Source organism: Nannospalax galili, unplaced genomic scaffold, assembly GCF_000622305.1.
Source record: "Nannospalax galili isolate Female #2095 unplaced genomic scaffold, S.galili_v1.0 scaffold687, whole genome shotgun sequence".
Classification (NCBI taxonomy): domain Eukaryota; kingdom Metazoa; phylum Chordata; class Mammalia; order Rodentia; family Spalacidae; genus Nannospalax; species Nannospalax galili.
This window is the reverse complement of record NW_008357456.1, coordinates 802543-823944: the sequence shown is the minus strand read 5'-3', so window position 1 is coordinate 823944 and position 21402 is coordinate 802543. Positions and strand designations below refer to the sequence as shown.

General features: G+C 40.5%; 1 protein-coding gene across 3 annotated transcripts in view; it reads right to left on the bottom strand.

The window, feature by feature from the left end:
* Ncald (neurocalcin delta) overlaps positions 1-21402 on the bottom strand; it is a 451793-nt gene that overhangs the window by 290883 nt on the left and 139508 nt on the right. For all 3 annotated transcript variants that reach the window (XM_029557167.1, XM_008855097.3, XM_008855096.3), the window contains exon 2: positions 8861-8925. The gene's annotated coding sequence lies outside the window, so the exon portion shown is untranslated. The remainder of the gene's footprint in view (positions 1-8860; positions 8926-21402) is intronic.

The following is a 21402-nucleotide window of genomic DNA, read 5'->3' as shown; positions in this document are numbered from 1 at the left end:
CATCTTTCCCTTCCCTTCCCTTCCCTGACATCTTTCCCTTCCCCAAGGGAAAGGTGCCCCGTGCGAAATAAATCTGTATCCCACTGAGAATTCCATCTGTGCCTCGGTGCCTCATCCATCCGCTCGTGCTCTCCATCGCACGCTCTCTCCCGCTCTCTACCTATCACTAAGCCACTAGGCTTGGGAGTCATTTGTTACATGGCAGTAGATAACCAGAACTTTCCCTGGCAACCCCAACGTGGTATTGTTAAATATATTCTTTTTCAAGACCACAAGTGTAGAGAATAAGAGACTGCAGAGTATGGTCCCTGGACAGGACTCCCATATTAAACTTCACCCACCCAGGGTTCAGAGACCATGGCAGAAGGAGGGGTGGAAACATTGTCAGAGCCAGGAGAAGAAGTGCATGACCATAAGGAAACAGTCTTTCAAGCTCCAGGGACCTTGCTCCTATGAACTCACAGCAATGGTGACAGCATGCACAAGACCCATGCAAACTCAATCAGACCAAAACCAGCATAGAACTGGGGAAATGGATAAGAGGAGAGGAACTATTGGCAGCTGATCACTGCTGGGTGAGGGAGAGTTGATCTTCTTTAAGGGAGTGACACGAGACAGGCTAAACAGGCTCCAGTGGATGAACTCATACAGAAGGACATCTGGGTACACAAGCTTAACTCAATAGGCCTTAACATATATGATGAAATGAAGTCCTGTGGGCAGGCTATGGGGGCTGCAGATAGGAAAAGTGGAGGCTAAATATAATTAAGATGTATTATATGAAATTCACCAAAAAATCAATAAAAAATAGTTTTTAAAATGTTCTTTTCCAGTTAAAGGACAGAGAAATGTGAAATGAGACAGTCTATAGCTTTTGTATTTAAAAAAAAATGAGAATCTAAATATAACCCAGAAAAGCACCCATGACCTTTTACCACTGACATCTTCAATTCTGAGATCTAGAAAAATGGGAAGAGGAAGGGGGATAAAAATTAAAGTCACTGGGATCAGAAAACAGACCCTATTGGATATTCTAAGCCCTGTCCTTTCACTTTAGGATTCCTCGAACATTTCCTTCTCCTTCCCAAGCTATTTATTTTTACTGGCAAGATTATTTGTACTCAACATTTATCCCTAGAAACACCATCAGGTCAAATTCTGAAAACACCCATTCAGCAGCATTCAGTGGGTGGGGACTGCAGCTCTGAACTCTTCCTGGCTCTTTCCCCTCAGAGTAACCCTGTACAGGCCTGCCACGTGAAGTTCCTAAAACTCGCCCTTGAAAGAAAATGGACTTCATTCTGCTTCACTTACTGCACTAAACATAGCTTGCTCTGCTCATCTTTTACAGTACCATGCTATCAAAGTGTTTACTCGGTCTCGACTATTCCCACCTCTAAGCCTTGATCCCTGCCAAGCCACACACACCCTTCCTTACCTATGCCTTTCATCCTGCAGCCTTATCACAAATTCTTGTGCAAACCGGATCTTGATTTTAAAAAGCACACACCTGTAGTCCCAGCACTTGGGAGGCAGAGGCAGGCAGATCCCTGTGAGTTCAAGGCCAGCCTCGTCTACACAGTGAATTCTAGGACAGCTTGGGCTACAGGGAGACCCTTTCTCAAAACGACCAAAAAAAAAAAAAGCACACACACATACAAACAAACAAAACAGTTAGGCAGAGTAGTGCACACCTTTAATCCCAGCACTCAAGAGGCAGAGGCAGGTAGATCTCTGTGAGTTTGAGGCCAGCCTAGGCTACATAATGAATTCCAGATCAGTCAGTACCATATAGTGAGAATCTGTCTCAAAACAAACAAACAAAACTAAAAAAGCAACAACAACAACACAAAAACTTTGGCCATTGTAGCTGACAGCAATCCCTCTCTCCCTTCAAACTTTGAAACTTTTATAACCATCAATGCATAGCACTCATCTGACATACATGCAGATTTACTGGATCTCTACCTGTTGTCCTTGGAGGACAGGACCAGATCGTATTCATCTTTCAGATCTTCCCCACCACTCCTAATACTCCAACATCCAAGCTCAGTATTGTGAATATCTTTTATTCTAAATTATTGTTATTGGATTAAATCAACTAAATAATTATGACAAATGGTCAAGAAAGATCCTTCCAAGGATATTTTTAACAACTGCCTGATCTTAATGAAAGAATCTCTAATTTGTCAATTTTGAGCCACAGCCAGAGACAGTTGAAATTAGCATGAAACAGGGATGAGAGTCCTCTGTGTATGAAAGTAGGTGCCCAGAGGTCCCCTAAAGGCATATATATATATATAGCATGGAATCTTATCTTGTGTTAATTGTACATGAAGAAATTCATAGAAACTGTTTAGTATAAACCTTTCTTTGATGGATAAAGACAGGTAAACTCAAGATGAATAATGAACCCCAAAGAAATGGTTATCAACAAAAATGGCCTTGGCCTCAGGTCTCCTCACACGTATCCCAGAATTCTTCCCAATGCAGAAAATCCAAAGACTGTTAATTTTGTCAACAGGCACTCCCCACTGAGAAGCAGAATTTAGGTAGTGTTTTAAACGGAATATTTGAATGATGTTTTGAAGGTCAGCTTTTACTGTGAAGAGTGACCTACATTGCTAGACACTTTCTTCTCAAGCAAAAACAGAAACAAAAAGAAAAAAGTTCATATATTTTTCTGACTTAGAAAAAAATATATTCATGTATCTAACTCGTAAGCATTTTTTGAAAAGGGAAAGAAAAAGAATTCTTATCAGAGTGCTGTATCACACACTGTCTCTGGGCTGAAAAACATGCAGCAGACCAAGTAATTGGCATATTCAAAAGAGCAACATAAAAGATGAAAGCTGATGTATTATAAACAGACTGGGAACTGAGGCAGGATGCATTTACTTGAGAAATTACTAAAAAGCAACTTAAATCGCCATCCCTTTTCTTTAAGATGCTAAACAGCTCCCTGTCAGTAATCCATCAGATCCTTTTTCAGTGGATGTACACCCCAGATTCCCAGATGTTTTTCCACCGACCTCATCAAAAAAGGCCTTTCTCATAACAAGAAATAATGAGAGCAACTCCAGAGCATAGATCAATAAGATCTCACAAGGTAGGCTGACACCGATGGTATCACAAACTCCCCCTAAACAGTGTTGTAATTAAATGAAGAGACTCATAAGAAATCAGCACTCTACATTGTTTTCAAATTCTTGCTTTACACTTTGACAAAAGTAATTTGAAAAGGTTAAATACGTGTAATATGTAATGTCTGGGTGTGTGTGTGTGTGTGTGTGTGTGTGTGTGTGTGTGTATACGTGTGTGTCTACACTCTCCATATCTGTAGTTTCTGCACCCATTCAGCCAACCACAGACTGAAAACATGCCTCACCAAACTGCATCTGTACTGACCACATATAGACATTTCCCCTTGTCATTATTCCTAAATTCAGTTTAACAACTATTTACACTGTATTGTTATATAAGTAATCTAGGGAGGATTTAAACTATGCAGAAGGATATGGGAAGTTATTGGTAAATACTACACCATCTTACATAAATAGGGCTTGAACACCTGAGGATTTTGATATCTGAAAGAGCTCCTGGAACAAATTCCCTGTGGATACTGAGAGATGGCTATATATACAAAACAGCAGCAGCATGGTACAATAGCTAAAATTCTAGACTTTAGAGCTGAACAGTTTGACTCTCTGTCCCTTACTGTGGCATTAAGAAAACTACTTAAAATATTTCCAGTTTAGTTTCTTCATCTAAAACATGAACTTGACGAAATTTAGTTAACTCATATGGTGGTGAGGATTGGATGACAATACATATATACAGCGTTTAGGACAGTGTCTGACCTGTAGCAAACATACTTTTGCTGTTATTATAGCTGTTATTATCAAATGTGATAGAGACAAAATTATTACTATGTGGTTATGCAATGTCCGCATCTCCTCCTATTTCAAAGAAAGGTATAACGCTCATGCGTCAGCTTAACTTTGGGGTTCTTGTCTTATTGTGTGAATTCTAAGTGTGAGAAAACTCCCTCAGATGATAATTAGACTATTTCTCAAGGGAGGATCCATGCAATGGTAAGGGTCGTGTATAGGATGGTACAGGGCATGTGGGCTTCTGGGAAGATGGCTGAGTATATTAACTGGATAATATGCACCAACAGAAATGCAATGGAGAAGCCAATTAGAAAAGAGATAGCAGATTAATGGGGCGACACCAAACAACGTTAACATGATTGGACTATGAAGGAGAAAGGTGTTTTTTTGAGGACTTTCATCACATGCTCTTTGATAAATACAGCAAACATTGGATGTTTCTAATTGCTTTTGATAGTTGGGTATTTCTTTGTGATACTGTACAGAGGCCCTGGTGGAAATCTAGCTTTCATGGGGGCAGCACAGCAGGTTACAGAGAAGGAACAATTTGGAGAACATGGTTTCAGACTTACAATAGGAACCGATGATCACACTATGGTAAATTTCATTGAGCAGAGCACACGGCATTCAAAGGGAGCTAAACTATTCCCTAGATGTGTTCGTTCTGGCCCTTTGAAAAATATTCTGGCAATAGGTATCCAGAGTCATAAAAACATTTCTCCTCTTTAATGTAGTACTAATTCATCTTAAAGGAAAGCAAGAAACTCTGTACATGCAAAGATGCTCACACTATTCTAATAGTAAAAAACAAACAATAAGAGCAACAAACTGGCACCCACCAACCAAATGACTGCATGTTAGTTTATTAGAATATGATTTTCTTTAACAAAATAATCTTGCAACTTGAAGAAATATTATGATATAATGCTAAATTATACAAACCCAGAATACTGATGCTAATTCTAGAATTGTCCACATTCAACTTCAAGGACCCAGAAAATATAATTGCTCGTCTCATAGGGTAGGGCTGGTGAGACAGCTCAGTGGGCTGCTAGGTCACTTGTTGCCAAGCCTGACAACCTGAGTGTGATCTCAGGGACTCACATGGTAGAAGGAGAGAATGAACTACCACGAGTTGTCCTCTGACCTCCACGTGTGCCGTGGCACGTGCATTCCTGCCAGTCACACAGACACATCTAAATAAATAAGTTCATTTTTAAAAATCCTGGGCTGTAGCTTTGCTGTTGATGCTTTTCTGCTTGGCTCATCCTCTTCTCATTCTCCAAACTCTTCTATCTTCCTCAGACTGAATGACTATGAGTCTCACTCCCCATGAGCCAAGATTTATAACATATATAGTTGCCCACCTCAGGTTAAAAAGATCTGGCCTGGACTGCTTTTGTTCTCCCTGGTTCTAATATAGGAGTAGCAAGAAAAGCATTTGCCCTCATTCCTCTGGTTTTGAAACTTTTTAAAGTTTCACATTCTCAGACAATCAGATTCAGAGAGTTAACAAAACCTTTCACAACACATTCCCTTAAATAACAGCCCCAGCATGCCTAGAACAGCAACTAGAAGACCAGAAACAATGCTTTTGTTGAGAGCCTGCATGATCCCTGCCACAAGCCCTGCGGAACTAGCCCTGGCTTTGTGTTTAAGGAACTTACAGAAAAAGGAGTGAATCAGAACATCTTAACACCATTCATGCAATCACTCATTCATTCCGCAAGGGAGTACCAATTACGTGCCAGACTCTGTCTTGGGTACCAATTATATCACAGCCCCAATTTACAAAAAGTTGAATAGCTCATTCTTACCAAATGCACTGAATGCCTTGAGAAAGTTCAGTCCGGCATAGAAGGTACAACTGAGCTGACCCAGCTTTAAGAAATCCAGAGAGGAAGATGGCATTCTACTTTAAATTCAGATAATCAGGTGGAAAACAAGCAAAGATTTGGGCCCTATTGAAATTCTATATTTTTATTTATCTTGTGTGTGTGTGTGTGTGTGTGTGTGTGTGTGTGTGTATGTGTGTGTGTGTGTTTGTGTGTGTGTGTGTGTGGTCTATGTCTGTGTGTCTGTGTCTGTGTCTGTGTACCTTAGGCACTGTTCGTTCCTTGGGTGCCTTTCTTTTTGTTTTTTAAGACAGAATCTCTCACTGACACCCAGGGTTTACCAACTTGGTCAGGCTACCTGGCCAAGGAGTTCCAAGAAGCCTCTTGTCTGGAATTGTAGACACATGCCACCATGCCTGGCTTTTTACATGGGTTCTGGGGATCAAAATTAGGTCCTCATGCTTATATGACAGATACTTTACTCCCCAACCTTCAATATTCTTCCTTGTAAGCCATATTCTCTTAGATACCCATGGCATTAGGGCAAACAACACCTTCTTAACTGAGCTTCCAACAACCATTTCAATATCAGATAATACAGAAGCAGCTCAGGGGACAAAGTCCCCTCAGCAAACAGCAGATGCACCAGCATCCTTTGATTGCTTGGCATGGGCACATGCTAAACTTGCCTTTTTTATGTCTTCTAAACAAAACATCCTCTCCTTCCATCTTAGCTTGGCTTTAATTTAGTTCTGTGAATGGCAGCGATAGAGAATAGTTTGATTTGGGGATTAGGCAGAAAGAAAGGTGTATTTTGTGATTTCTTGAGGGGAAAAGGACACAGTGAGTCACCTTTGGAGAAGCATCAAATGGCCAGCATCCTATTTTTCTACAAAGTATCCATCTCCTGCCATTCTCCTGGACCCTTCTTAGCCTAGCGCAGTGAGTTGGAGAAACTATACCTTCACACAGCCTTGTCCCAAGCACTGTAAATTACCATGGCACGCAGAGATGCCACCAATGCCACTCATACCCACAAGCCCTTATGTATCACATAAGAATGGAATTTGAGTAAAAAAGAGTCAGACTTGACCCAGTGGCAATCCCACCAACACAAAAGCATTAACCTTGTATTTCTCTGAATAAAGTTTCAGGAGAACAAGAACTAATTTTGAAATATATGGAACTTTTCAGAGTTTATCTATTGACATCAACAGTACTGGTGTATGTGTCTGGATTCCCTTTGCAGGCACGCAGAAGTCAAGAAATTTCTGGGAGGGCCAAAAGAGGCTCAAGTTTCTGATGCCAATAAAGAGAAGTGAGTCAGGGCCCTAAAGAGACGTGGCTGTGGAGTTGAACACAGCAGCGTATGTAGAGGGGCTGACTACATAAGGAAGAGGGATGTAGGCAGATAGCAAGCAGGAAAACCCAGTATACCCATAGGTATGCATAGGCTGTCTCTGGCTGAGGCAAGAGCCCTGGAGAACCCAGAATCATTTCAGATATCACCAACCACCACCCAGGACAGAAGAGGTTTCTTGAAAAGGTTAATTAGTTTAAAAACTGCTCTGAAAGAAGGTTTCTCCTGGGGACTTGCTAAGCCACCTGTCAGCAGTCCCAGCACGGCTGGGTATTGGACTGGATCCTCCTTTCTTGCACCAAGCACCAGCTAAAGTAACTGACTTCATTTATGGTCCATGTTATATGAAAAGTACATTATTAAAGGCCCCTGTAGGGATACGGCTGAAGCCATCTGAGCAGTGTGGCTGGGGAATTGTCTTTCACTGGAGCAAAAGGAACAGGCAGACGATTGATTGCTGATGGTTGCCCGCTGTCCATGGGCTCCCTCTCCTCCCTCTCCCTCTCTACTTCCTTCTTTCTTCCTCCCACCCTTATCACATAAAGCTAAATTCTGATAAGTAAAGGTGTGTGATCCTTTTTCAAGTTCTAGTGGATTCATGAATTTCCATCATTAAAATTATTATTAAAAAGCTAAAATTAGGGCTGGCAAGATGGTTCAGTGGTTAAGAGCACTGCCTGCTCTTGTAGAGGACCAGGGTTCAATTCTCAACACCTACATGTGGTTAACAACCATCCATAACTCCAGTTTCAGGGGAGTCTGACAGCTTCTTCTGTCCTCCAAGGGCATTGCATGACATGGGTACACTTACATATATACAGGCAATACACTCATAGACATAAAATAAAAATAGTAAAATTTTAAAAAGCTAAAATTATATGTATTATATATAAACTTATTCCAAGAAATACTAAAACACATAAGGACAATCAGTACATTATATATTAACAACTGAAACCAAACTCTTGAGATCTTCCCTGCCTTTCATGACTAACACTGATCCATACCATGATAAGATGAATAGCTAATAATCCAGTCTTGCCAGGTAACTATACTTGAACAAGGACATTAGCATCTGTGTCTAGGTCATGAGCAAGAGTAATAGTGGATGACAGTGAGGGTTAAAGAGCTAACACATGGAAGGCAATTAGAGAAGATCCTAGGGAAGGATCCCTGCACAGCCTGACCCCAGATGTGGTGTTCCTATCACACTGTCCACATGGAAGACAGCCTGGGAACTGTGCAATGCACAGCCTACACCCAAGCCTACTACACCACAGCAGCTCCTTTGGTAGTTACTGAGTTCATACTATGTACCAAGTAATGTGTGTACCAAGTGATTTTCATGGATATTCTAGCCTAATCGTCAGAATAACCACATAAGATAAGTACTCATACCATTTCCATTACGGAAATCAAAGAAGTTGGAATTGGGCACATGGCTCAGTCAGTAAAGTGCTTGCCATATAAGCATGAGGACCTGAGTTCAGTCCCCAGAACCCACATAATAAGCCAGGTATGACACATGCCTGTAATCCCAGCACTGGGGAAGTGGAGGCAGGATGATCCCTGGGGCTTGCTAGCCAGCCAGACTAGCCTAACTGGGGAGAGAGACCCTGTCTCAAAAAACAAGGTGAATGGCTCCTGAAAAATTGCCTGAGATTGACCTCCATTCTGCACATGCACAAGCACACACACACACACACACACATACACATGCACAAATATGCAAAGAGAGAGCATATTAGGTACAAAAAGTTTAAGTAACTTACCCAGGGTGATCCAAGGTAGACTTTGTCCTTACTCTTCAGTCTCTCACTAGCCACTCTACCTGCCACTGGAAACAGAATAAACACAGGGGCAAAGGGAAAGGTCATTTTTAGATTAATGAAGTAAGACAATTCACAAGTGCAGTCTATAGCAAAAAATTACAACAAACCATCTCCTCATTTCAAGAATATACAATTCAGCAGTCATTACCTGCCATTTCCACCTTTTCCCCGATCCTGTAAACATTTAGCATACCATATGCAAAATTAACAAAGTTTATCACATGCCCCAAATCAACAAAGACCTTTTTGTGACCACACATCCTAATAAGGACACCTGTTAGTTCTGAGTAAACAAACCACTAGGTTAGTAACAGAAAAGATATCACAAATTTAGCTGCTAATTGACTGATGAACCCATGTCCCAGCTAACCTGAGAAGAGCTACAGTGGCCAGTAGGGTCCAAGATTTCAGTCCTTAGCTTTGGGGAGCATCTCTTGCTGTCCAAGGAGTACTATTTCTTGGTGACGTGACTATTTTAATGTAGGAAGTTCAGTGGTAGAAAACACTCAGAGAAGGGTAATTCTAATCCTGAACTAGGGAGGAGGGAGGAAGCTTCAAAAGCCCCTCTCTTCTAAGTCCCAGTGCTGCCCCTGCCTCTCCAGGGTATAAGATTCCTGTTGTGTTGGGGCATTCTGCATCTCATAAGCCAGAAGGACACAGACTTCTTGAAGCAGAACAACAGAGCGATTGAGTGCTAGAATCAAACTAATAGGAATCCTTGGCTCTACCACTGATCATTTCATGACTTACCAAAATCCCTCGAGTCCTTTGAATCTGTTTCCTTATTGACACAATTAGGACATGCAAGTGTCTCTACCTTATAGAGCTGATATTCCCAAGATTAAACTCACGTCACTCCCAGGACTCCATAAATAAAAGAGGTTCTTCCGGACTCCAGACTCATTGAAAGTAGTGAAATTTTTTTTGTTTAACTTACAGAGACACAGATGTTAAGATGAGTGCTGTGCTCTTCAAAGAAATTGCCTTAAAAATATCTCTAAGCAGCTTTTCTTTCTTATAGCTTCTTTCACTTAACACATGCCCAGAACTTCTCTGAAGTTGCTTTCAGCATGAATATCTTCGCTGATTTTTTTTTTCCTGAATGCTCATTTAGAGCTAGTGTGGTGTTTAGAAGAAGAACATTCTTTTGTTCACACATGAAGGACAAAGACCCAGCCTGATCCACACTCCTGCCTCCAGCGTCATCGGCTTCCGCCTACTGCTCCTCCATAAAGAGTCCCTCAGACCTCACTCTTCCCTAACCCAGCAGGGCCACTCCTGTCCCCAGGGCTCCTTAAGTTCTGCTGCTTCCCATGATCCCTATAGAAATAGCCCTTTTTATCTGCCAAGCCCTGGATCATATGTCAACGTTTCTGTGAAGTTTCTCCTCTGGCTCTAAGCTGTAATAGTGGTTTAGAACACAGGTTCTGGAAGGCCAGACTGTACAAGACTAGGGCTAACGAGAAGCATCAGACTGAGCAGTTATGCATACGGCTCTACAGCCTCACTGCCTGGCCCCAGATCCTGCCTCTGCCATGTATCACCAGCTTTGTGACCTCAGAGCTGATACTTCACATCCCCAAACCTCAAGTTTCCTCGATAGTGAAATAGGATCAAGACTCACAGCTTTGAGGTCTGTCCTGGAGACTTTATAAAGCACTCGGAGAGTCCCTAGCAAATGTTTGTGTAAAGACATCTAAGACCCATCATGTCTTAGCTGGGTGGGCAGGAATGCCTATTTAACCTTTTTGCATTTAACCTATCTCAGTTTCTTTACTTTAAATGAAGAATAAGAAAAATAACACCCTCTTCATACTGCTGAGATTCAACAAAATAATGTATGTAATTTGCCTAGTACATAATGTATTTTAAGTGTTACATATTATATATTATAGAATTTCAATAAAATGGTATACTTAGTTAGGCATGGTGGCACACACCTGTAATCCCAGCACTTGGGAGGTGGAGGCAGGAGGACCAAGAAGTCAAGGCCAGCCTCAGCTACATAGCAAGTTTGAGGCTAGCTTGAGCTAAATATAAGCCTGACCCCCCCAAAAAAGAAAGAGAGAAAAGAAAGGAAGGAAGAAAAGAAAAGAAAGAGAACAAATGGTATGTTAAAAAAATTAGTTTGAGGCTGGAGAGATGGCTCAGTAGTTAAGAGCACTGACTTCTCTTGCAGAAAACTTGGGTTTGGTTCCCAGCACCTACATGATAGCTAATAACTGTCTGTAACTTTAGTTCCAGGGAATCTGACATTTTCTTCTGGCCTTCATGGGCATTGCATGTACATGGTGCATTTACATCCATGCAGGTAAGGCACTCAGACATATAAATTAGAAATAAATAAATGTTTTTAAAAATTAGTTGTTTCTTCTGAACTCTATAACACGTTGTTCAGATCTTTATTAGAACACATACTAAATTATGATAGCCTAAACAGGGAACTTCCTGAAGAAAGAAACTATGTCACTATTTCTTCTGATAAAATGAAAGCATGTGAAAGGGGGTCTGAAAATTAAGCAGAAGCCACAGCTTGAAAAACTGTATTGTGACTCACAGCACCAAAAAAAAAAAAAAAAGTTACCAAACCATGACATGCAAGATGAACTCAATTCAGACTCGCCACACAGGTCATTCACTGGTTCTGAATAAGAGTATACTAAAATCCAGCCACAACAATGCAGTTATGTACCCTAAAGATAAGACTGCTAATTGTTCCAGAACCTTCCTAGTTTTCAAATTCTGACCAAATTGCTAGGGCTAATTCTAAACACGTTCTGAACACTCTGCCCATGCTCTTCCTTAACTTGCTCCTGGTGGAACACTCCACAATAGTATTCATTCATCCTTGCTTCAGCAAGCTAACAAACCTAGGCTCCTTTACTACGGTGTGCTCCTCATAGCCTTTCTTGGTGGCACTTAGCACATTGTGCATGCCAAGGGTCTGACACAGTGCTTGGTATTAAGTAGATATCCAGCAAATTGTGCCTTGAACCAGAATTGGAGAGGCAAGACTCTTTTATAATGTACAAACTCTAAAAAGAACTAGTTTTTAAAATAGTAGAGGCTACTCTAGGCAACCTGGAAGGAACATATCTATGGCTTTCCAAACTGTATACATTACAGGACAATACTGAACTGTAATTATGTATTGTATCAAAAATGCTGATTGGAAGTCAGTCTTGCCACTATACATTTACACCGAACAAGTATAATGCCTGCCATACAGGAAATCATAAATTAATCAAAGACCCAATAGAGAACCAAGTAGACCTGGTTGTCTTCCTACTGCACCTAGCACTGAGTCTTGCCATAGCAGTTGCTCGTAGAAATTTCTGTATTGGTTGCTGACAGAGATTCTTGTCTGTAGATAATAACTGATTGAGAATTTTTAAGAAGAGACATAGCCTGTTTCCTGTGATGGTCCAGAAAATCTGTTTGTGCCAACACTATAAGCGGGCAAGCTTGCTAGAGGTTATCTCTATAACTCAGACCAGGAGGAAGGTCTCTGGCTATGGAGGTAACATGAGAAAGGAAATGCATCTGTCTTGAAGAACTAAGGGAAAGAAGTACAGTGATCAACTCACCTTGAGGGGCTGTGGAAGGCAACAGAGTTCAAGCTGTGTGGTTTGCCACCTTAGTGATAGGGAAAATAATCTTGAATGTCTTGAAGAGTTAGTTACAAAGGTCATCTTCATATCAGAGCCAATGCCCAGTGTTGTGGGGTTCGGATTCTTAACTTAGGTAAAAACTAGATAGCACAGTGTGGAAACAACTACCTGCTACCTGCCTTCGTACCTCGCACAGGTCAGCTCAAGAAGGACAGTAAAGATCATGGTATTTATATACAGCAACTGTGAGCTGCTTATTGATTCTAGCTGCTTTGAAAGCTGTGACAAGCATGCTAGACAGATTTATTTTTAGCTTTGTTTAAAATCTCAGTTAAATTCATTTAAACTCTGTGAGTCAAAGAGCCTTGAACTTTACTTGGGCCACTTAGGATCATTTTTTCACCTTTTTGCTCAACATTTTCACTCAGGCAACATGGATGAAGATAAAGGCAGGCCGAACACCTTTTCCAAGGCTATAAAACAACAGAAATACAGCTGAGTCCATAAGAGTCTAAATGAATTATACAATATAAAAATATGATTTTTTTTCCTGCAATGTTTAGATAATGATGGCTTTGCCCAAGAATCCATCACTAATATGGGAAGGAAAAGTCAGGTTATTTAGAACAGCAAAAGGAGTTTGGCAATATTTTGCTATATCATGTTTAAAGACTTGGTGTAAAGGATTTTCACCAGGAAAATGAAAATCAAATATGAAGTCCTCTTCCCAGGAATGCATTGCCGTTTGACACTCATGGAACCCACGGCTAAGGAAAACATCTTCAGGTCCCTCTCTTGAAACTGTTACAGTTACTTTATTTGCAGCTCTGTTCCTCTGAGCCTTACAGCACAAGTCCTGGAATGATCCTGGGACCAGGTTCTGTTAAAGTTGAGATCATTTTGTTGTTTTGCTTTTGTTCTTGAATAACCTGCAACTGGAGTATGAAAGAGTATGAATGTTTTCTCAGAAACTGGCCTTTCCACGACTGGAGCATTTGGGTCTATTTTCATTAAATATTTCATGCATAAATAATCAATGGACAACTGGAAATGATTATTTAGTAATTACATTTAGCTCCAACAGAAACAACCCATTAAGACAATAAGAGCACACAGGTTGTGATAGCCATTTTAACCCTGAAAATGTCAGCTAGGGCAACAGACTCTAGTGGGTCCCCTCCTTCAGGGATCCCAGAGGCTCCTTCAGCCTCCATATTGCCAAAGGGCCCCATCTTTCTCATCATACTAGGGCTAAGCAATTCAAGGAAACAGAGTCTTTATGTACCTGAATGTCAACAGGCTGGCATTCCCTACACCCCCTTTGAAATGATTCCTCTGCCCTGTTACCATCCACAGTCCCTTGCCCTCTCATTTATTTTGGGTTTCACCAATGGAAAGAATCATCCATGGGTGGGAGGAAGACAGAGGGCTGGTGTTTCTCCCACATTCTCTGTTTCACTGCAAGGTCTGGCAGTAACTACAGACAACAACTTCTGCTGAGTGACCCTTTGCCCACAATCACAACCTCTCCTGGACCCCACTATCTGTTCTCTCTTCCCTTTGAACCAGGATGGCAATGCCTTTTCCTTTTTGCTAATTAACCCTCACCCCCAATTTATTTCTGAGACTCTGCCCCCCAGGTCTGCAAAGTCCCTTCACTGAACTTCTCAATCAAACCCTGTGAGGTAAATTCTCCATCCTTGCAGAGCCCCACTGCAGCCAGTTTCACAATAACTACAGGAGTGCTTCTTTCAAACACAGAAGATCCATATTTATGTGAGAGAAAGGCTAAGGCAAAGCAAACTCCCGCAGAGTTTCTTTTTCAGCAAACCTGGTGTGTTTAATATCAAACTTAATGTCAAAAAAAATGAGAACTCAAGCAAATATTCCTCCTTCCTAATTTCTACACCTCATTGGAAACAAAGAAATTTCATCCATACACTCCCACCACCTAACAACAAAAGAAAACAATACAACCCATTAGACAAACTACAGGAAAGTCCAGTTCTAAAGACTAGTAAGTCCCCATAAACCCCCTAGATCCCTAAGAAAGAGTAGTATCTTCTTGTGTGAGTTCTTAGTGCTTTGCAGTCTGAATAAAGAGTAAAGAACATGGGGCTAGAGAGATGGCTCAGTGTTTAAGACCACTGGTTGCTCTTTCAGAAGACCTGGGTTTGGTTCCCAGCACCCACATGGCAGCTAACAACCATCCATAACTCCAGTTCTAGAGGATCTAACACCCTCTTCTGGCATTGCATGCACATGGTGCATATACATACAATGTAGGGAAACACACAAAAAATTTAAAAATTAACCAATCAATAAAGAACATTTTCAGAACCTTTTTCTCCAGAATTTAATTTGTTGTATCTCAGAAAGGGCTGTCATCTGTCTTTCGAAATTTAGAGCCAAGTAACAAAATAGAAAAATAAAAAGCACTGTTTCATTCAAATATCACCAGGTAGTGTATGTCACTCTAAAAATCTTTTATTTGTTTACTTATCTAGACACTACATCTTTCATTACATTATACAACTACTAAATAATATTTGTTGAAGTTGCCACAGGTTGATAAACTGGAAAGTTTTCAAATCTAAATGTAAATTTAATTATCCACCACTCCCTCTATGTCTGTTGCCAGGAAATAGAATGTCTCTGCCCTTCAGCCTCGTGTTGAGCTCTACCAATGTGCAGCTGTGGCAGGCAATCCGGAGTGGAGGCGATTCCTTCCCATACTTGGATTTCAGAGCTCATGATTCTGGAAACAGCCAGTTCTCTAACCACACATCTCTGACAACTGCTCTGGCTGGTTGGTCCCCAAGAGAGTGAATGCTTTCCAATGCAGACAGCTCCTGGTTGCCTTAACAACCTTAATTTGTTCCCTTAACCATATCTCCACCTCTGTAAACAGTGCTTTGTTAAATTCTTTCCAGAATCCTCCAGGGTGTACCTTCCTGCTCTGCTGGGTGCCTGAATGATATGATCGTGGTTTGGGGAGAGGAGTATAGAGATGCCACTCAAGCAAGGAAGGGGGAAGTTATTAAAGATTCAGGGAAGAGATCAAACGTGTTAGAAGGTCGGAATGTTATAGGACTTGAAGGCATAAGCAACTACATTTTATTTTAATGATTAGAAATGGAAATGGGACTCTAGAAGGAGTCATTGTAGTATTGTCCATTTTCTTAGTAAAATATAAATAGTTTAATTACTACTTTTATCCCAGCTAATTGCATTATGTAGAATACCTTAGATGTTCATTTAATCAAGGATCATCAGTAACTAAACTATAAAATATTAAGAATATTGGGCTGGAGAGATGGCTCAGCAGTTAAGAACACTGACTGTTCTTACAGAAGACCTGGGTTCGAACCCCAGCACCCACATGGCAGCTAACAACTGTCTGCAACTCCAGTTCCAGGGGATCCCACAGCCTCTTCTGTCCTTCGCAGGCATTCATTGCATGACACGGGTGCACTTACCTACATGCAGGCAATACATGTATACACATAAAATAAAAATAATAAATAAAATATTTTTTAAAAAATAGTGTTATCAGAGTGATGTCTTGTATAATTTGGAAAAGAATTAACCCAAATCTTTGGGTATTTCTATCTAGAGAAAATAGAGTTCCAGTTATTTCTTAAGCATTGCAGTGCTTTATTGGGCCTTTTAGTCTAATTGGTTGGATTCAGTTAAAATATATACTTTGTATATATAATATACAAGGATATATAATATAACATATGGGCTTTTCATCCAAATTATACTAAACAGTTAGGAAAATACACATATATTTTTACAAAGAGTGAAGATACTTGAATCTTTTAAACAAGAAAACTTGTTGGGTAAGGTAGAGGTAAGTAAATATTCACAAAAAAAAACACCATAATTTGTTATGTAAATGAAGACATTCTTCTTAGAAGAAAGTTTAAAGAATACTGTATTGTTGGGTTATTTCTTCTATAATGTTTCATTTCTTTTTTTTTTTCAAAGTAAATCTGGTATAATACCAACATAATAAAACAGATGAAGTCATTATCCACAGTAAGAACCACTAGAGTTAGACCTAGTCACTCCACGAAGCTGCAGCTATAAGAGCTACGTGATCCATAGAAAAGCCAAACATTAAAAAAACAATAGATTTTTAAAATATTCTAAACACAAATAAAATACTTCAGAGAGTACAAATAACTAAATACAAGAGGAAACATAGTCAAGCTCATTTTTATTTTAATGTTTGTTGCCTTAATCTGTTACATTTACTCCATTAGACTGAGCAATGCTCTTGATTGTTTTAATTTAAATATAATCATTCCATTATATGTCACATGCAAAAGCTATGTCAGATACAGAGGACAAAAGAAAGAAAAAGGTAAGATCCAGATCATGATGGCTAATAGTTTTCATATGATCCAGGAGTTTCTTTCTTACTGGCTTTGCCAGCTAGCTATTCTCCTCTCCTAAAGACTACTATCGTGCCTACAACTGAACCTCATCTACATCGGGTACTAGGAATGAGCCTTCCTAGGAACAGCCTGGGACCCTGCATGCACAAAATGTGATGCTTAGCCAACATGGGAATCATGAAAGAAAGTTCCCAGAAAGAACTCATTCATCTTGAGCTGAATTTCCTGCAAGGCTGACCAACTGCAAGTACAAAATTATTCTAAAATGAAATTTTTGTTTTGTTTTTTGAGACGGGGTCTCACTATGCAGATGGACTAGCCTGGAACTCACTATGCAGACTAGGCTGGCCTTGAATTCATAGAGATCCATTTGCCTCTGCCTCCTGTGCCCTGGAATTAAAGGCATTTGCCACCACACCTAACTGAAATCTCTTCCGTTAAAATTATGAGTGTGTATGTGTCTGTGTGTGTGTGTTGCACATGTAAGTGTAGGTTCCTATAGAAGGCCAGAAGAGGGTGTTGGATACCCCTGAAGGGCTGAAGTTATAGGCAGCTGTGAGCTACCTCATGTGGACTCTGAAAACCGATCTTAGGTCCTCTGCAAGAGCAGTAAGTGCTCTTAACGGCCGAGTCATCTCTCCATGCCACCCCTCACTGCGAATGAAATCTTTATTAAGAAAAACAGAAGATTCCTAGACCCCTGAGTCTGAACCTCAGCACTTGATTCTTAATTGGATAGTTTGAAAAGTGTAGTCCTACAGAACTTAGAAAATATTAGCCCAGGCTGAAATAAAGATGGAAGCAATTATTTACTGATGCTCAATTACTGCATAATTACTTGACTATTTAAAGAAAAGAGCCAATTGAAACTTTGTCAAAGTTCATCTTCTCTTCCTGCTAATTAGAATGATTCATCCCTCGACCAGTTGCTGAATTTAGTTTCTTACATTTAAAAAAATTCACTTGAAAAGGTACAGGTAATTATAGTACCTAACAAAGACACAGTAGAAATCTACTTCCCTCTCCCTTTTAAATCAAAATGTTTGCAGTATATCCTTTGAGTGTCCCTGCCCCCAACCTTGAGTTCCCAAAAGGGCAGGACCAACCGAAATGATTTTCCTCATTTTTGTCCTGCAGTGGGTCTGTCTCTCTGGGTGGATTTTGAGCTCCATGAGGGTAGGAGCTAAATTTTCAGTTTCTCCTGTGGTTGTCTATAGCTCAGTTCAGTGACTTGAAAACCCATATTTCCCACCCCCTCTGCCTATATTTATTTTAGATGGAATTCTGTTCAACATTTTTCATGCCATTGGCACATAGAAGAGAGGGCTGAAAGTGTTGTATTGGGTTTTTTGCTCATTACTTTTACTCGTCTCTTTTTAAATTTTTTTAATTGTTTTTATTTTATGTACATGAGTGTATTGCCTGCACGTATGTAAGTGCATTGATGTCGTGTAATGTCTGTAGAGGTCAGAAAAAGGAGTCAGACTCCCCTGGAACTGGAGTTACAGACAATTATTAGCTGCCATGTGGGTTCTTGGAATGAAACTCATGTCCTCTGCAAGAGCAACCAGTGCTCTTAACCACTGAGTCATCTCTCCAGTCCCAACTTTTGTTCATCTCTTAACAATGTTCGGGGAGTACTTGTGTTAATAGTACTATGGGCCTGGTGCTATTCTAGTACTAAGGATTCAGCAGTGGACAAAGTGACCTGGTTTAGAGGAGCTGAAAGCCAAACTGGGGAAGACAGTCAAATAAACAGACAATTCCCAAGCATGCTCTGGGCTCCCCTTCCCCTCCTCATACCATACCCATTATGATGGGGCTACTTGAGACTGAAAGAGAGATAGAGCAGGTTCTAGCTCCAGCTCTGTCTCCTGGTAAGAACTAACTTTAGAAGGGGCATTTCTTGGGACTAGACATGGCTCAGCAGTTAAGAGCACCAACTACTCTTGCAAAGGACCAGGTTCAATTCCCAGCACCCACATGATGACTTGCAACCGTTCATAACTCCAGTTCCAAGGGGATCCAATGCCCTCTTCTTACCTCCACAGGCACTGCACAACACGAGTGCACTTACATACATGTAGGCAATACACTCATACACATAGAATAAAAATAAAATATTTGAAAAGAGGCATCTCTTAGTTATGAATACGCCAACCCAAATTGTGCTGCTCTGGGATATTGATTAATATTAATTAAAAGCATTCTTTAAAAGATGCAAGATCACTCTGACTTCCATTCTTCTTCTAAGACTGCAGGGAGCTAAAATTTCCATGTGAAAGGCATCCCTTACACCCACAGGAAAGTCATCCTTATTGCCATGATGGGAAACTGAGGCCGAGGGAAGCAAGAACAAACAAAGCTGGTGGAATTAACTGGTCTTCCCAGTCACTTCTCCCTGCTGGTTACAGACCCAGGCAACGCCCCTTTGCCTCATCACATTTCACAGTTTAGTACCCTTTGTCCAACTTACTTTATGAGACTGACCCTGCCTGCTTCTTTGGGTCTTCATTTCCTTATGAAGTTTCCTGTGTCTTGTAGAAGTTGCATTAAATCGATATGTATGCTTCATTCCTGTTCCTCTGTTTATGTCAGTGTAATTCTCAGTGCCAGAGGGATGGGTGAGAGGACTCTAAAAGGGAGGACTGAGGAAGTGAAGGAGGAAAACTGGAGGTGCTCATCTGTAACCCCAGCACTTGGGAGGTAGAGGCAGGAAGATCAGAAGTCCAAGGTCATCCTTGCCTTCATAGGAGCTTGGGGCCAGCCTGAGTTACATAAGACCCTGTGTCAAGAAAGAAAAACAAAAGGCAAGGGACACAAAAGCTTGGCCGTCCCTCTTTTCTTACTCCTCTCAAAAAAGGTAGAAGTTGAAAACAAACAAATAAAAATCTGTCTCTGCCTCAAGGCAGTTATTTACCACCCTTGTCGTTCAAATAACAATGATTATAAAAGTGCTTTGACACCACCAAGTGTAACATGAATGTCACACAATAGAAATTAATTACTCTAACAGTCCTTGCTTCCTAACTGTAAGGCAAAAAGCTGGTGGTCCCAGGCCTTTCCATTAAACAGAAATTTCAGACAATAAGAATTTATAAAATCCAACCCTTTCAATAATTTAGCTAGCAATTAATGAAAATTAGATTAACATCAAAGAATTATTTCACTAGAAATAAAAATACAGCATGTTCTCACTTCTATGTGGAGAATATATTATACATTAGCTCAAATAACACAGAGATGGGAAAATGGAACAGTGGATGGGAAGGGCATGTTAGGTTGATGATGAGATATAGGTCAGAGGATCTAAAACAGCAGATACAGAAGATGACCAAGTTTAGCTCATCTAATGTGAAAAATGATCACTGACATCAGTAGCACAACATTGTATTACAGATTTTTGTTAAAGTAGGTTTTTTTTATGTTCTTGTCAAAAAAAAGTGTATAAGATGATAGATTTGTTCACCTACTTCACAATAGTAAGCAGTTTAACCATCTATATCATAATATCATGTCTTAAAGTGCAAGTACACACAATATACTTTACCTTAAAAGCAGAAGCAAAGAGCCCTGCCAGAGGGAGAGGCCGCCCCCGGAGAAAGCAGACCTGCCTCCTTATTCCTGGTAGATTCATTTTCTCTCCCGTCTCCCTGAATAAACAGGAATGCTCAATGGCTCCAACTATTCTCTGAAATTTAAAAGGATTTCTTACCCAGAGTCATTCATGTCTGTATTTTATTCAAAAAGAAGCGTCCAGATCAGCGATGAAAGGAAAGTTGCTACCAGACAATGCTAAGACATGCAAGCCTTCGAGCAATTCCCAGCAAAAATCTCAAGGAAGATTACACTGGAGAGAAGTTCTGAAAATCAGTTTAGTGCTTCAGATAAATAGTTTCTATTCTTGGCCTAAAGGTAGAAAATGTTCTGTGAAAGCAGTTTACCATCTTTCTGTCTAGAAAAGTCGATGAGCTTCTGAAGGCTGTCTTTGGATGCCATGGTAACCACATCATTCTGGTCAAGTCTATCGTGTCTAGGGTATGATTTAAGGAATTTTAAAACATTACCTGAGAAAATATGCGATAGGGACAGACAGTGCTGGCGGGTATAAACTGGACATGGGGCCAATGTACAGGCTCTGTGGTTCCCAGTATCTGAGAACCACAAGGGTCAATACTGTTTCAAAGGACTCACTGTGTATGCAAACCAAATATAAAATACGTAAGAATATATTGGGTCTGGAGAGACAGCTCAGCAGTTAGTTAAGAGCATGTACTGCTCTTCCAGAGGACTCCAGTTCAATTTCCAACAACCATTTTGGGCTGTAACTCCAGTTTCATAGGGAGCCATCACTTCTGACTGCTGCAGGTACCAGGCCCATCTACACACACACAGACACACACACAGACACACACACAGACACAGACACACACACAGACACAGACACACACACACACACACACAG